The sequence below is a fragment of the Anopheles marshallii genome, chromosome 3, assembly GCF_943734725.1.
Source record: "Anopheles marshallii chromosome 3, idAnoMarsDA_429_01, whole genome shotgun sequence".
Lineage (NCBI taxonomy): Eukaryota > Metazoa > Arthropoda > Insecta > Diptera > Culicidae > Anopheles > Anopheles marshallii.
Window position 1 is genome coordinate 14567705 of NC_071327.1, and position 16073 is coordinate 14583777.

Here is a 16073-nt window from a genome sequence, read left to right on the forward strand (position 1 = left end):
GCTTCAGAAAAGGTCAAATCTCCTAAAACCAACTCCACCAACAGGCAATTTACAAAAATGCCCACCGTTTTTTTTTTCCATTTTGTCCCCCAACTTATTTCAACCAATGCCTTTCTACCTTCCAGCAAGCCTGCACACATCGGTTGGAAAGTTACGAATGAGGGGTCATAGCTTCTATTCCCATTTGGAATGGTTGCGAGCCGGAGAGCATGTTCGGATATAACAAATCCAACGTTAAGACAATCCCCACTGCAGTGCCCGAATGCCTCGCCAGGCATGGCCGGAGAAGGTAAAAAAAAGGTTCATTTGCTTACGGCGAGGAAATTGCCAGTGGACTGGACTGTACCTTTGTTTCTGTTTGCTTCCACCAAACCATCCACGCCTTTGCCGTGCACGGCCCACTGGAAACCCGATGCCATAATACGGAAGTGTTAATGATGGAACGGGTTCAAAAATGAATTAATCCATCGGGACAACGACGGGGTTCGGGGGATTTTTTTTCTCTTGCCTCCAGCATACAACTTGGGAAATGGACGTAGCGTGGGATCAGCAAAACGGAAAGGAAATTATTTTCATAACGGCTTCGGCTAACCGTACACTCCTATGGCTCTAGCGGGCAATGATTTATTGCCCTTTAAAAGCAACGGAACTGGTAAGAATACACTTCCAATAAAATGTATTACCAAAACTGTGTCAAATTGCTGTGACTATGTCAAATAACCATACCGAAGTTCTTCAAGATGTTCCAAAGAAATGTCATGGATCAATTCAATTCCACCATGATTTAATTAATTTACATTCAATAAACTTTTAAATAAGACTTTAGACATTTCTATAATTTAGTAAACATAAAAGCAGAACAATTTAAGCCTTAATTCACAGATAAACCATTTCCTTGCCAATCTGTATGGTAAGCTAGCTGCGTATCAAAATGCATGCAAAAAAAATACTGATTGAAGGTATCACACACCTCAGTGCTGGAAACGCAGAAGACAAGATGCATTAGAATATGTTATTTCCTTTTTTTTAGTAATCACTAAAATGGCTAAAGCAGATTCAGCCTTTTCCTCGCAATGTAGAACTGCTGGTGATTCATTTTATTATTCTCCGCACGTAATCGCATACCTAAGCCAATCGTAGAATTATTTCGCAGCATCGAAACGCATTGAACTAGAAATATTTACGGCACAACACATTCGACTCGCACACACGTTGAGTCGCTCCATGGAGGAAGCCCTTCCTTGCTATTAAGGATTCATATATTTCTCTTTCGTTTTTTTTTTTACACTCTCATCTTCCGATGGAAAATGACCTAAGGCTGCATACAGAGGAGAAAAAAAGGGGGCACACTACATAAAAACGAGTTACAACAAATCGATCCACCAGCTGGCGCTGTACCTCCCTTTACCGAGCGGTCGGTAACTGCAGAGCTTATGAAGCTGTGACCCGTGGGGGGAGTAAAAAATCGTCCCCGGTTCTGACGGATTCATTGATCTGTCAAAGGACGGCGCCCGGTCCGAGCGTGCTGTGTCATATCGGTACAGATGTGCTTTACGAAACTGCTTTGCTGAGTAGTCAAAAAGATGATCACAGGCTGACACACACGGTAGCTGCTGGGACCATTACACTGGCTTGTGTGAGCAAAAAATAAAAAAGCTCCGCTACACAATAAAAAAACACACACACACACTCTCGAATCGTATCGAACTTCGAGACAAGACAACATATCCACTTCAACCCAACCAATGCAACACACTTTCATCAACAAAGCGCAGGAATGTAACGGAGAGACGGGAAAGTGACGTGCATGCAACAGCAAAAGGAAACGGCTTTGCAACACAATGGAAAATAAAAACCCAAAATGAAAAAAAAAACTGTTTGCCAACCAAGGAAAAACAGAGACAGACGCCATGGCAGAAAGCTCCAGGAAGAAAGCCACCCAACAACAAGCGCCATCTTCCTTGCCCGCGCCCGTGTGGATGGAATATGTAAATTGAGTTTGGAAACTCATAACATAAATTTCGTTTTCGGAATCATATTTTTCCTCCAACAGCTTAACCTGCACCGGGGAACCACAGGAAAAACGGCAGGAAAGAAAAACAGGCAGGACGAAACAGAGCATGAAAACGAATCCTACTGAAAGCCAGAGAACATATCACTGCCTGGTGGAAAAAAAGAGCTACAGGCACAAGCACACGACGCGAGCGCAGCGCACAACGACATAAATAAATAAAAATACAATACAGTATTTTTCTCCCGACTGCTGCACCACCAGACCGTGCAGCAACCCCCTTTAGTAGGTTCGACATGTGCCAATGTGAATCTTGACTTGACTTGCCAGCCGAATGGCCGGCTTGGCTGCGTGGCAGCATGGCAGAAATGGGAAAGTTACAAACCGAAAAGAAACTCAGGGGTGGGAAAAAAGCACCACCGAAGAGTTCAATGAAACAACAAACTACACACCACCCAAAACCCACGCTGCAGACTGTAAGGCACAGAACGTAAGTTCGGGTGCACGATTGCTCAGGATCCTTTTCACATTACACGAGCCGCAAGTGGAAGAGAGTTTTCCTTTAGCGTTTTGTTTTCCTCCATCTTTCCACTTCCGAACCGTTTTGCAATGGAGTGTGTTTCTTTGATTTTATTGCCGAACTTTTTAATAAACTTTTGCGCGACTGCCCACCCAAACAACGGCACACGGCAGCAGCAGCAGCAGCGGCAGCATGGTGAATGCACCGGGTGTTTCGGTGGCAAAGCGAGCAAAAGCATTAGCATTTCCGCGCGCTCAGCAGTCGATGAAGAGTGCATATTTCAGGGCGCTACACGCGGGCAAAGGTACGCATTCGGTTTATTTATTGAATGCATCACACGGGAAAAAAGAATTATGCAGCAAAAAGAATTTCGAGTGGAGAAGGTGCCGGAGAAGTACAAATTTGTCATCTGTCTAGAATTATTTCCATTGCTTTGCTGAGTTGGGTGGCTTTTACAATGTCAATAAAATGATTGATGGGCATGGAGAAGACGCTCGAAAGCAGGCTGATATCAAATTAATTAAAAATACAATAACAAATAATTAATGACATAGTTTACTTATCTTGACTTCTTGAGGTGAATTTGAGGTTATGTCTTTAGGACTAGAACTACTGGAGTCATTCATTTTGACTGGGATGCTTTCGTTTAATAACGTTATTAATGGAAGCGTTTGTAATTATGAATATTTTTTTTTACAATTTTAAGATTTATTTTCAAATGTAATGACTATTTCCAAACATTTTTATAATTAAGTGTACAAAAAAGTTCGTTCTCGTTGAAATTGAGAAAACTTTCTTGCAATTTTAGAATTTCAAACCAAAACAAATGCTCCGCTATGATATCACACATTCGCTCCCATATTTTTTCCGGAACATACGACAAAAATCACTGCTACTATAATTTGTATTGGAGAACAAAACAAACACTGTTTAAAATTGAAAACAACTTGCCATGATGTCGCTCGAAAACTTATAAAAATTTGATAAAAATAAATACCAAAGTACAATTACGTTATAAACAATTTTTCAACACATTCCAACACTAAACATATTGAAATTTAACATATTAATGACGTTGATGACACATAGAAGAAAACAAATCACAAAAATATCTCATTTTATAAAAAAAATCAATAAGTCATTGATAAGAGCCATTTTTATATTCAATCAATCCTTGGAATAAATCAAGAATTACTATTAAACTGGATATAAAATTTGAAACGTCGTTAAATGATTCGAACCTAACGGTGCAATAACACCTAATACTCTTTTTATTTACGCTTCATACAACCCTTCCGCATATGCTGTTTTCCTACCTTTAGCTACACGCACACCACTTATACTTCGAACATCAAATAAAATCTAAGCATCTCCTACCTAGACCGGAATAAAACGGCACGCGTTTCATGCTGCTGTCGAATAGAGTTCCACACGAAACGAGAATAATTTATATATTCCATGTGTTTGCACGCTACCTTCGTTACCTACCGTCCTTTCCCATTACTACAGACAGATATTCTAATAAAAATAAATAACCGATCCAATCGACCAACCAACCAAACCATGCAAACACCCAACGCAGAACGCATTTATCGGACGGAAGTTACCATAAAACAGCCGGAATGATAAGCTTGTCTATTGTGTCCGTGGTCATGCGCTTGGGCCCAATAACAAAAAAAGACCGATTTTCTGCTTGGTTCCTCCCTGACCCGGAAGCGATTGTTTCCTTTCGCTACCGGGCACAATTATTGAAAGGTACCATAAAAACCGCGTTCAGCTTTCAAGCGCTTGCGGAAGGCGAACGGGAAAGCTTCCTTTTGCGTTCCATTCTGTCCTTACAGATGCAAACAACGGAAAAAAACCATCACTTTGTGGCTCGAACGGAGGGAAGTCGCGCCTGAAGACGATCTCGCCCCGAGTTTACACAACACTTCGTCTCTTGGTCTTCGTTGTATTGAACACGAAAAAAAAACAACAATAATAATCACACAGCTTTTCCCTCAACCTTATTCCAAAGGAGCCGGTGTCAAGCAACAGGATAACGGGGAAACACGCAGCTCCACACACAAAGGACAAACTTTTCTGAAACCAATCATTAACGAACGATGCAGGCAGGTATTGATAAACAAAGGGCAACGGACTGGAAAAGAAAGTGAAGCGAAACAAGCCCTGGCTCTTCTTAGTCAAACCAAATACTCGTCGCAAAACGATGCTCCCAACACAACGTGTGTTGGTGCCCCCGGTTGGGAATGAAATATTGCTATAAGCGAGAATTAATGTTCCCATGGGTAATTTTCCTAGCGTCTAACACCACAATAATGGTGTTAATTTCGATACTTTTATCGTTTCGTAACGGAAGCAAGGTTTTTCTTTCCCGCACAATTGCGATCCGCCACGATGCTTCACCCAAATCCGGCACTGCCACGACGGGTGTGTGGTGAAGATGACGGGAAGGGAAACACGTCCGGAGCGAATAAATTTGTCCAACCGACGGTTCACAGATAAACGTTATCCTTCCCCAAGGAACTCTAGAATACACCTACAAACACACACACACACCTTCGCAAGAAAATGTCGAAGTGAAATGTATCGTGAAAAATCCCCAACGGTGTAGATGTGCTTCTCTTATCGCGGACGCTTTCCATCTCGGGGACCTACATAGATATAAATCGGCTTTTCAAAAAGTTCGACGAATAATTGATTCCAATTCCAAGTCGTGGGATGTAAGTGTGGAAGGAGGAGAAATGAGGAAGGAAACGAATAACAACTTTTTAAGGGTAACAGCAAAACAGCAACGCCCCCCTCAAACCGAAAAAATGCCCCCAAGGTTTTATTTTGCTGTTGTCTATTTTGCTGAGTTTGTTGGAAGGAAATTTGTAGCGATAGAAACATAAACAACGGCAGCAAGTTTGCAGAAAGATGAAAGTTTTGTTTTAATGTTTTCGGAACGATTGTAATTATATGTCTGTGCGATCTATGTTTTAAAAACTTTTTTTTATTTTAGTCTTTTGTTAGTTATTTTATTTTGCACAAATACATTATTTGATAATCTTTGAGCAGAACCATTGATATGAATCTTTAGAGATGAGTCATTCAAAGCAGAAAATGATTAAAAAAAATTATGAAGTCTCAAGGATTCATAAATCCTCAAATATTGCTGACTCCTGAAAGATTCATTGATTATTTTTTCGTTAGAACGGCCTGGCCGTATCGACTTATTTTACCACGTAGCCGGATAGTCAGTCTTTGCTACGGGGGATTGGCCCGGATGGGATTTTGGTCCGGTCCGTTCGTGTGAAGACCGGCTCCGCTACCATCATGCCACCGGGTCGCCCCAAGATTCATTGATTATCATACATTAAATAACTTCTCTGAGAACATGATTTTTGGCTTATGTTTATTATTTTCACTTCTGAAATATATTTCTATACAGTTGAAATAATACCGGTTTAGTAATGTATTCATCACTTGTTTCGTGTCTTTTCTAACTTCTAAGTTTTCTAAAAATTCTAACTTCAGAAGTCAAAAATCAATCAAGTCTCCGGAGAGCCTAATGAACCTATAAGGATTCATGAATCTTTCAAAATCCCCAAGGATCTTGAATTCTCAACGATTAATTAATATTCAGAATAGAGATTCAGATTCGTTCCATCAGTTCAAAGACTCCTTCAGGTTACTGAATCTTAATCAGCACTTAACCAAACACTTTTACACGTTGTTGTAGACTTAATTTTAAACATTAAAACATTTTTTTTGCACAATAAAAGACACACATCAGACATATCCGAACACTTGTTTTCTTTAGAATTCTTCTACATCACAAAACCCCAAAACGACTACCGGATATGTCTGCGTGTAGCTTCAAACCACACGTATAAACGCCATTCGTTTTCTTCTCAAAACTCCCCACCATACAAATGCACAGAAAGCAAATTATGCACAGACCACATTGAGAGGATTAATTTTAATCACTTCACTGCGCGCATCACGCACCCTCTCGTGTCGAGTGCGAAGAAAATGTTGGTGCGATAAACAATCATTCCGCCTGAGACCAGCGAAGGCACTTATTTGACATTTCGGAAGCGCACGTCACAGCGTTGGTAGCAGTGCAGAGCTAACGAACGGATCGAACAATGCTCATGTGCGTGCTGCGAGACGTTAGGCGAACTGGTGGAATAGATACAAGGGGCCACAACGGTAGCTTTCTCACGAATTAAATCACTATCGCGACTTCGGTGGGGCACGGCGGTACGAAGGTGAGAATTGGGAGGGAACCTCATCCCGCAAACTAAGGGTAACGGAATTGAATAGTGGGTACTATACCTCATAGTTAGCATATTTCTGGTAACGTTCCATTTCCAGCTTTCCACCACACCATCCCGGAAGACAAGTGCAAAGGAGCACACATCCGTTTTCTTCAATCGACGGCATAAAGTATGCATTTGTTTATGCACCAGTGCACACGGAACTACTGCATACACACACACTCACATCCTCCATCCCCTGGCTATGCATATTTATGACGATCCTTTTGTGGCACTTTTCCCACTTTAGACTCTTGCTAGCTACATATTCTTTATTCCACTTTTTACTTCCTACTCTGTTCGGTGCGTCGGAGACTGGAGCACAGGCAGGGTCTCTCGCTCGGTTCTGGGGCACCACATTTAGAACCGTACATCACCATACATCTAATCTTCTTCTCAGCCAGCTACAACTCTGGCAAGCTGGAGCAAAACCTGCAATGCCAATATCGAAAGCAAAGTAGGAATTTTGCAAATCAAAATGTGCCCATACCTTCAACCTGTCCAGGAGCGGTGTGTGAAAAAGTGATAGTGGATTTTTCACTCCCTTCTGCTTTGTGCAGAAAATGTAGTATATCTTTCTCTCTCTCTTTCTCATTTTATTTTTCAACTGTATGGCAATCTAAAGTTGTGGGAGATGAGGTTTTAGCTAAGTATGCACATCGTTTAACATGAAAAGCAGTACATAACCAACCAGATGCAAACGCGTGGAGCTGCATACGTTTAGCGTGTACAACAGACAAATCAAGGATATATGGTACACGGAACAGTCCGCCCACAAAGGGCAATGTACAGAAGAGCGGTAATTGGAAGGGAACTTCGGTCAAAGGTTAAACATAGTTGTAAGTACACAGTTGCAATTTGTAATTAAAAATCAACTAAACTGCCATAGAACAAAATGCAAATATTCAATAAATTTCGCAAACAAAAAATACAAACTCAAATCAAACAACGTTATGAAAACAATTAGCAGAAGCACAGCATATTCAAGCGCCACCATAACAAACCTGTCATAAACTAAGCGGGGAAACAAAACAAAAAGTTTCAAAACCGTACCCAACACGAAACGTCCCGCGTGTAGCGATGACGGTGAAATATCCTGTCCAGAATGTACCAACTTTTATGTCCAAACATCACCACCACCGTCAAACAGCGATGGCGACTCACAACAGCGTAACGTGCGTAAAACCAGCGTCCGATTAAATCGGGCGTAACATTTTAATGAAACAATTAATTTACTGAACTGTACAGCACCGACACTCTTGGACGGGGGCTAGGGCAGCGGTTACCGGGTGGGTACCGTACTGTTTGCCATCAGTTTCCACCGTGCCAGTCAGCGAAGGAACTTTTGAAGTGCACGGTGCCAAGCTAGCAAACCCCCATCCCAATGCATCCATTATTACCGTTCAGCGGAGGAACGGCAACAATCATCGAATGCATTCGCCGCCCGCCTCCGCCGGTGGTAGATTTAATTTGTCGTGCATAAAACGGTGCACGGTAATTAAAGGGAAGAATAAAACAGCTTAGCCCGATAGCCCGAGCATGGAGGAGCATTGTGAAGTGTTCTTTATTTTTTTATATGGAAAAACTTCTTCAAGCAATCGATGAATGGCAGTGGTGTGAACCCATTAGCCAGCTATCTGATTTGTCCATTTACACTGGAGCTTGAATTTTAATGGCATGTTAAGAGTTGGTGGTACATGTTGATCATGCGATTGTCTATCTTGCTTTTAGCTATTAATCATGATCAGTAGCATTAACCTATCATATTTCTCATGCCTTTAAATCAGGGATCAGCACACCTTTCATAAACAGTGAATACAATTCAGAACCTGCTGTCCAAACACCCCCAATGTGGTTTCAGATACAAGAGATAGGTGATAGGTTTTATAAAATTAGTTTTGTGCTCAATGAATTTTTTGAGAAGAGCCATTCATATGAATCTTTATGAGGAGTGGTTAAAATCGTCTCCCAAAAGGTCCCCCTTTCATGAATGAAAGCTCGAAGCAGTGGCAGATCAAGCCCCTTGAGACCTTAAGCGAAATGTTAGTTGGGGCCATGAATGTCATGAAGGTTGGATGATTCCTGCATCCTTGAGGTATCATGGATCTTTCAGGACACATTCGACTTAAAATCGACTCCCAAAAGGATTCATGAAAGCTCGGAGCAGTGGCAGATCAAGCTCCTTGAGGCCTTAAGCGAAATGGTAGTTGGGGCCATGAATGTCATGATGCTTGGATGATTCCTGCATCCTTGAGGATTCATGGATCTTTCAGGACACGTTTGACGACGATGAAGATTCGCAAGTATAAATTGTTAGTGTCGTGGTGAAGAGAACTTGTTTTGTTTGTGCGATCTTTCAAAATTTTCGATCGGGTCGGTTAAAAGCTATTTCCGGGCTGGATTTGGCCCGCGGGTTGCACTTTGTCGGCCCCTGGTCATAATGATTGGTGGATCTTTTCGATAGGACTTTCAGTATCCGAACAATTATTTTAAGAAAAATTTGCCAAGCAGATCGTCATGTACGTTTTTTGTACACCTAGAACACCCTCGGGGGTCTAGAGACCTGATCTTTCTAGCTTTCTTTGACTTTATTCACCCGCAGTCAGTTAATCCTGCGTACGGGTAAATAGTCCGGATGGGATTTTGAGTCGGTCCTGCCGGATGAATGTAGCGCAGGCACCAAATAAAACACTCGGTTGCTCCATTAGATCTTAATCTTCATTATAATTTGTAATAGCATTACAATTCCCCAATATTACAAAGACACATTCATGACATTAACGAGTTCTTCATCTTTCATATAATAAGTTATTCATCATCACCCCCAAGCAAACGAATATCGATCATGTATCTATGGCCGCTTCTTTCTTTTGGTATTCCAAAATTATCACAACCGTATCAAGTTAAGATCTGTGGCACGTGATATGAGCATCAAAAATGAATAGCAGAGTCTTGTTCCAGAATTGGACCAAAAGTGATCTCTGATACTAGCTGGCATATTTCTTTGCGTTTAGAGATTTGAAGGTTTCGATTATTGGATAAAATGTTTCTTTTGCTACGTCTGAAATATCAATGGGTAAAATACGTTGGATATAACGGGATTTGTTTGGAGAAAAGGCAATAATTTTAGGAAAATAAATTATAAATTTCAGAAATTATTGCACAAACAACTGCAAAGAATTCAATCACCGAAATGAAGGCGAATCAGCTCTTAATTCCAACTCAACAGCAATAGGGCACAGGTAGCATTTCCGAAAAGTTATAACATTTGTGTTCGAGCACCTTCCCATAAGCGTAAAGAACTCAACTTCAAAATGCCTGTAAAGCGCTAATGGTGCTTCATTTTCCTTCGAAAATACTGCCATATCTCCGGTTACAGCAAGTGTAGCAAAAGTGCTAGATTCCTTGCTGTAGCACCTACAAAAACACATCGAACATTCACCAGGAATCACCACCACTGGGATCGATGTACGCACCGAAATATGCACAACAATTCGAAGAAACAATTTCCCAAAATTGTTTCCCATCATCCCCCAAACCCAGAGACTTCTTCTCTCTACAGCAGCAAGTGCTCAGGACATACACACACACGCACCAACGCCCATACTTAACGAGTGGCGGGTACGTTTGTGCACGTTTTACAAACACTCTCACCGGCATATCCTTTTTACCATCGTGCCGAGAGCAGTACGGTTGAACATGACAGAAAAAAAAGCACCGGTTCTCCTGTAAGCAGCATGGACCCCTCCAGGTAACGTTGCTCACGACTTCAGTCTTTGCGCGAACGTAAATAATTTCACGCCCGTCTAACTTCTGCTGGCCGGAACCGGCATTCGAAAACCAGTCCAGACCCAGCCGAGCGAAGCAGAGTAGTTGGTAGTTTCGAAGTGGGTATCTCCTGCACCCGCTTCCGTTCACTCGCCCAGGTGAAATGAAAATGAATTCTTAAAGCTGGCAACTCCATTCGGCCCATCTCCGGTAAGCTTCAATTTTCCACCAAATAAGACTCCGCAACAAAATAATTGCACGCAAAACAAATGAGCAACCCGGGCACAACCCAGTTGCTCCTCCGGACGGGGGAAACAAAAAGGTATCACACAACGGGAAAAAAAATGCTAAAATATTACCATTTACGGCTTACATGCCGCAGACAATATGCTTTCCTCCTTTCCACCACACGTGCGCTCGCCGTGGAAAAAAACCCCAGGTGACAAGCATCCGAAATAACACCGAAAAAGTGAGTTTCTAATAAACGACTTCATGTCTGGGAAATTGAAACATTTCTCCCTTCAATGTGTTCAGCATTTGACGTCGAGAATGAAAGCTTACACGAAATAAGGTACAATTTCTGGAGCTACAAAATCCTGAACAACACAGCCAAAATCCATCCACTGCGTACGTCTGTAAAGCACCAACCAACAATAACAAAAAAAAAACAATATTACTCACGAAAAAGTACCCGTGATATAGCATACCCGTGTGTAACCGGGGAAGCAGGCTAGAGCTTCTTCCTTCACCGAGGAAAACACAATGCAATAAAACCGAGAAAATTATCACAAGATGGCTCCTTTCCTTTTTTTCCCGGGCACACTACACACAAAGCAGTAAACCTCCCTGAACCGTGAAGGCATAAAAAAGCCACACGTCAGCAAACGAAAGCCTAGAAGTAATGCGGTCCTCACCCTCCCCACTCACGCCCGTACCTCCTCCTTCGCGTGGATCGTAAAATACTCCCGTTGTCACCGAAGTGAGACGAGCAGCGGCGGCCTACGCACGACTTGAAATACTTCGAGAGATTTGTGGTGGAAAAAGCCGTTGTTCCTTACGGCTGCTGGTGTGTGGAAAGTGGTTCGGTTTCCACCTCTCTCTTTCTCTCTCTCTACTACACCCTGGGCTCCTCTAATATTTCCACGCGTAAGAAAATGTCACTGATAACCGAGCACACGCACAAAACAAAACGCAGCTGAGGTTTCAAAGCGATTCGCTTCTTCGGTACCGTCGGACCTGTGGTGGAATTTTCTTTATCACTCGACAGCAAAAGCAACGGGAAGAAAGTCGGAGCCGGAAAGCCGTTATCTGCGTCAGATAGGCCTCCCCACGAGAGGGTATGAATTAAAATTAAACACAACCAAAAAATGTTAAACGCATCGTAAAAGTCCCGAAACGGAGGAAAACTGTATCGTCCACACGTCCAGCATACAAGCGCCCAATCCAACCAAAAATTTCCCAATTACTCCTTTCGAACACCAGCCACCACCAACAAACCCACCACTCCCACCTGAGGTGGAACGTTTCTGGCGACGCCACCCAAAAACCCAGCGCGCTCCCTTCAAACGGCGGTGGGTTTGCATAAGGCAGGCATTAAAGTTGTTTGCCGTCGGTTAGCGCCCGAGCGAGACAGGAAGCTAAATAAAATTGTTTGCTTAATGTGCTCTGATTACATGCTGATAGCGTTAATGAGAAATACCAAAATTAATTTATTGCTTGTCCAGTTAAGCTTCCCCCGTGCCACGGTCGGTCTCCGCAAACGGACCAACCAGCTCGGTGGTGTTGTTAGTGGTTCCAATCCTTGAGGAATACTAACCGACCTAACTGAGTTACTGACAGCAGCGCACACGACCCGGCGACGCATTCGAATTTGACGACAGTTTTGAGCAGCAGCAGCAGCAGCGTGGCACATGAAATGTCCCAGGCCAGGAAGTGCCGGGCGTACCGTCGCGACAAATTGAGGTTATGTTGGTTTTATGGTTTACGATGCAAAGTCAGGCAATACATCTCGTCCGTGGTGTGTCACTGGTGATGTACAGCAGTAATAAGCGAAATGGTCAATGTACCAGCAGATAAGCGACAAGTTGAGTACACCACATAAAGCACATTTAATGCAGGGCTTACTTGTTTTATAATCCTTTTGTTTTCTTCTGCTAATGAATTTATTAAACCAAATTACACTCACTGCAAGGAAAGCATTTGCGAGATATTCTCCAATAAATCCATAAGAAGTCTGCATAGCAGATGTGTTTTATATGCAAATAACAGCGAGCCTACAATGGGGGTGCAATTAGCATCGTGCCTCACCTTCGGTCTAATATGCCAACGGTCGTAGTTCGAATCTCATATGAATCCCACCAACCCTACGTAGCAAAGAGTGGAAAAGAAGCTATAAGATAAAAATCAGTAAATCATGATATGGTCGTCATGGACTAACCGTAATTCCCAGAAGTTTTTTATATATGGCCTAAAAACGCCCAACGAAATAACCGGATATGAATCAAATATTCATTATAAAAAAAAATCCAACATTTTCTATAAACTACGGGTGAAATCTATCTCGCACACCGCTTCTCCAGATGTTGTAAATCCACCACGAGAAAAAAAAATACAACATTAAATTGTAAATGAGCTCGTCTAACTTAGACGTTGGTATAATAATAATACCACCCGTACTGGAATCGATAACACCTAACTCCTAAGTTGTCTTACTATATTAAGAAAGATAAAACACTAGCGCTTACGATTGAGCGATATAAGCGTCAATTTATTGCATCGACTTAACACGCCCTACACACGTTCGCGTTCGAAAGTGCTAACCAAAAGCCGAAGATGTCGTGTCCGTGGTCGTCGTTATATACGACTGTCAGTATAATTCATCGGATAAGATTAACGCACATGGTATGGCTTGTAGTTAGCATTTAGAATAAATTATGTCCGATGTTTGATCTCCATGTATAAGATTTCTACTTGAAACTTGGATAATACAAAACAAGATGCAAAATCCGTATTCGGACAATAATTTGATGAAGTTTATAAAATAAAATGCAAAGTGCACAAATCGTAAATTTATAGAGGATTCTAGTCAAATTCTTAATTTATTATAAATATTTCTATTCTATTGTTTGAGATTGACGGTAGCTCGATAGCTCGTTTATTACTATGACGAATACGTTTTTTATTCAAACTACCGAGTAAGCAAAGAGCAAGCATTTAAAAACAGTTACAAAATGTTAATTTCTCCTGCGATTACCTTCCTTCTCATGCACACACCACACCCAATGGCATATGTCATGTGGCACTATGTTTGGAAGTGCACCGTGCACACAAAGAAACGATTATGTCTTCAGGTTCCCAAGCACACCAAAAAAAAAAAAAACAACAAAACCAACTCCCAAAAGCAAAGATGTGCATGTCAGTTTTCACTCCGGAGCGAACCGGTGGCTGCTGCCAGGCCTTCATTTCATCTTCGTCTCCCCTTGCTCCTACCGATTCCATCCATCCGACCAGTTTTATTTCTCCTTCTTTAATTCGAAGGCCCAGGCAAACATTTGCGACAGTTATACCAACACCCGGACCGGGAGACTCGAAACGGTTTTTAATAAGCGGCAATATGTTACATGTTACAAGTGCTGTCTCATTGTTGTTTACATTTGCCCTACTCGAGAGAAAGCGAGAGACGAATGCCCATGCACTGCACCACGCCCGACTCCATGCTCCTAAACAAACAGCCAAGAAGAGGTAGATACCGGGAGCACAGACAACGGCCCTGGCCGTGGAGAAGTGTCCTCTACAGACAGTGCCACTGCACACAGGGCGAAGACGGTACAGGCAGCCGCAAGTTTTACCGAGTTTAATTTTATGCTCTATCTCTCATCGGTGCAGACGATGCGGCGGACACACCACGGGTCCACATTGGCCACCAAATAACCTCCTTGCCCTTCATTCATCATCCATCGCGTCCGATCTATTTAAAGTTTCGTCCGCTTTCCTGCGCCCACCACATACTCCCACCGGGTCACACACTTATTCCACAACTGCAGAACCCATTTCCGTTCGCGCCGAGAGACGAGAGCGTATGAGCGTGTGGACATAAAAATAATTACGCTTTCCATATGTTGTTTGCACAGACGGCACCCAACGGTGGCAGAAGCGTTCCCGAAGCACCAAAACATATGTGCAAGAACCCTCAACTCCTCCCCTTCTTCCTCAACGTACGTGAACTTGGGTCGCTGATCTTTGTTGAAACTTCACTTTAATTTACATTACATCATGTCTTCATTTATTATAGACACAATATTTCATATTCCTCAGAAAATGAAAATAATATTCGCTCTAGACATAAACGGCTCTAGAGATAGCAAGTGCGATTAAAAATTAATGTAAAATCGTCTTATGCTTTTTACTGCAATTTAAAGAACATTTCTGCATAAACTATAGTCCATCCATTTTGTAAATTGCACAAGAACTTACTTCTAAGAAACACACATCAATACAGCGTGGTCTAGAAATTTGTCTCGTTAGTGATACCTAAATTTAGACTTCTGCTGTTCCTGTTGTACTGCTGTTAAATAAAAGACACAGCTACGATCCACCAGATAGAACAGGCAATAAAGTTTAATGGCACTCGGCCGGATATTGAGACTGGAAATAGCGTTGTCGAGGGTACTGCTGATGATGGTTTCAGAAGCCAGGATGTCTCGATTGTTCCGGAGAGCAGTTTGCGAATTTAGCCGCATGTGAACTTACCTAGCGTGACGTAGAGCTTGGGTCGAACGTTCTCCTGCCAGGCACAAAGGTTACCAATGACGAATACCGTCGCCAGGAGGTAGCCGACCAGCAGCAGGCCTCCGCGGGAAACAAATGCGTCCGAACGTCCGTGTGCGGACGATCGTATCGATTCGGCTGACATCTTGCTGCTGCTGTAACTTCCTTCGCTCTATTCGTATATATCACACCTTTGCCACTGTGCAACACTTCAACACACAATTTATTACCCCCCCCTCTCACTGCCACTGCCACCTCAGACCGGTGCCACTTCGCACAATAAGGATTTTTCTAGCCACAGATGAAACTAAAACTACCACTTTTCTCTCTCCTTTTTTGCAGTGGAATGTGGCACGATTTGGAATCTTCACCCACGAAATACACTAGTTTTGCGCACTAGACGACCGTGTCGACCACTCACCAAGACCCGTGACGGTGCAGCAAGAAGACTTGATCGATCCATACAGCTCCGGAGCACGTGAGCACTGCTTTTAACCACATTTCAACGCACTTCACTGCCGTAAGCAACAGCGATAACCCTTCGCCGCCACACAAGGTGCAGAATTCGCGATCAACACACCACAACCAAACGCCACGTGATACCTAAAAAAAGATAAATTAAAACAGCCGATAAGATTGGTTTCACTTCCAATTCGAGAACTGCTAAGCACAATTTTCTTTGCACACTTTTTGTCTTCCGCCA

General features: G+C 42.5%; 1 protein-coding gene across 1 annotated transcript in view; it reads right to left on the reverse strand.

The window, feature by feature from the left end:
• Positions 1-15437, reverse strand: part of LOC128713738 (semaphorin-1A) — a 119083-nt gene extending 103646 nt beyond the window's left edge. Inside the window, exon 1 of the mRNA XM_053808605.1 lies at positions 15353-15437. The gene's annotated coding sequence lies outside the window, so the exon portion shown is untranslated. The remainder of the gene's footprint in view (positions 1-15352) is intronic.
• Positions 15438-16073: the final 636 nt, after the last annotated feature.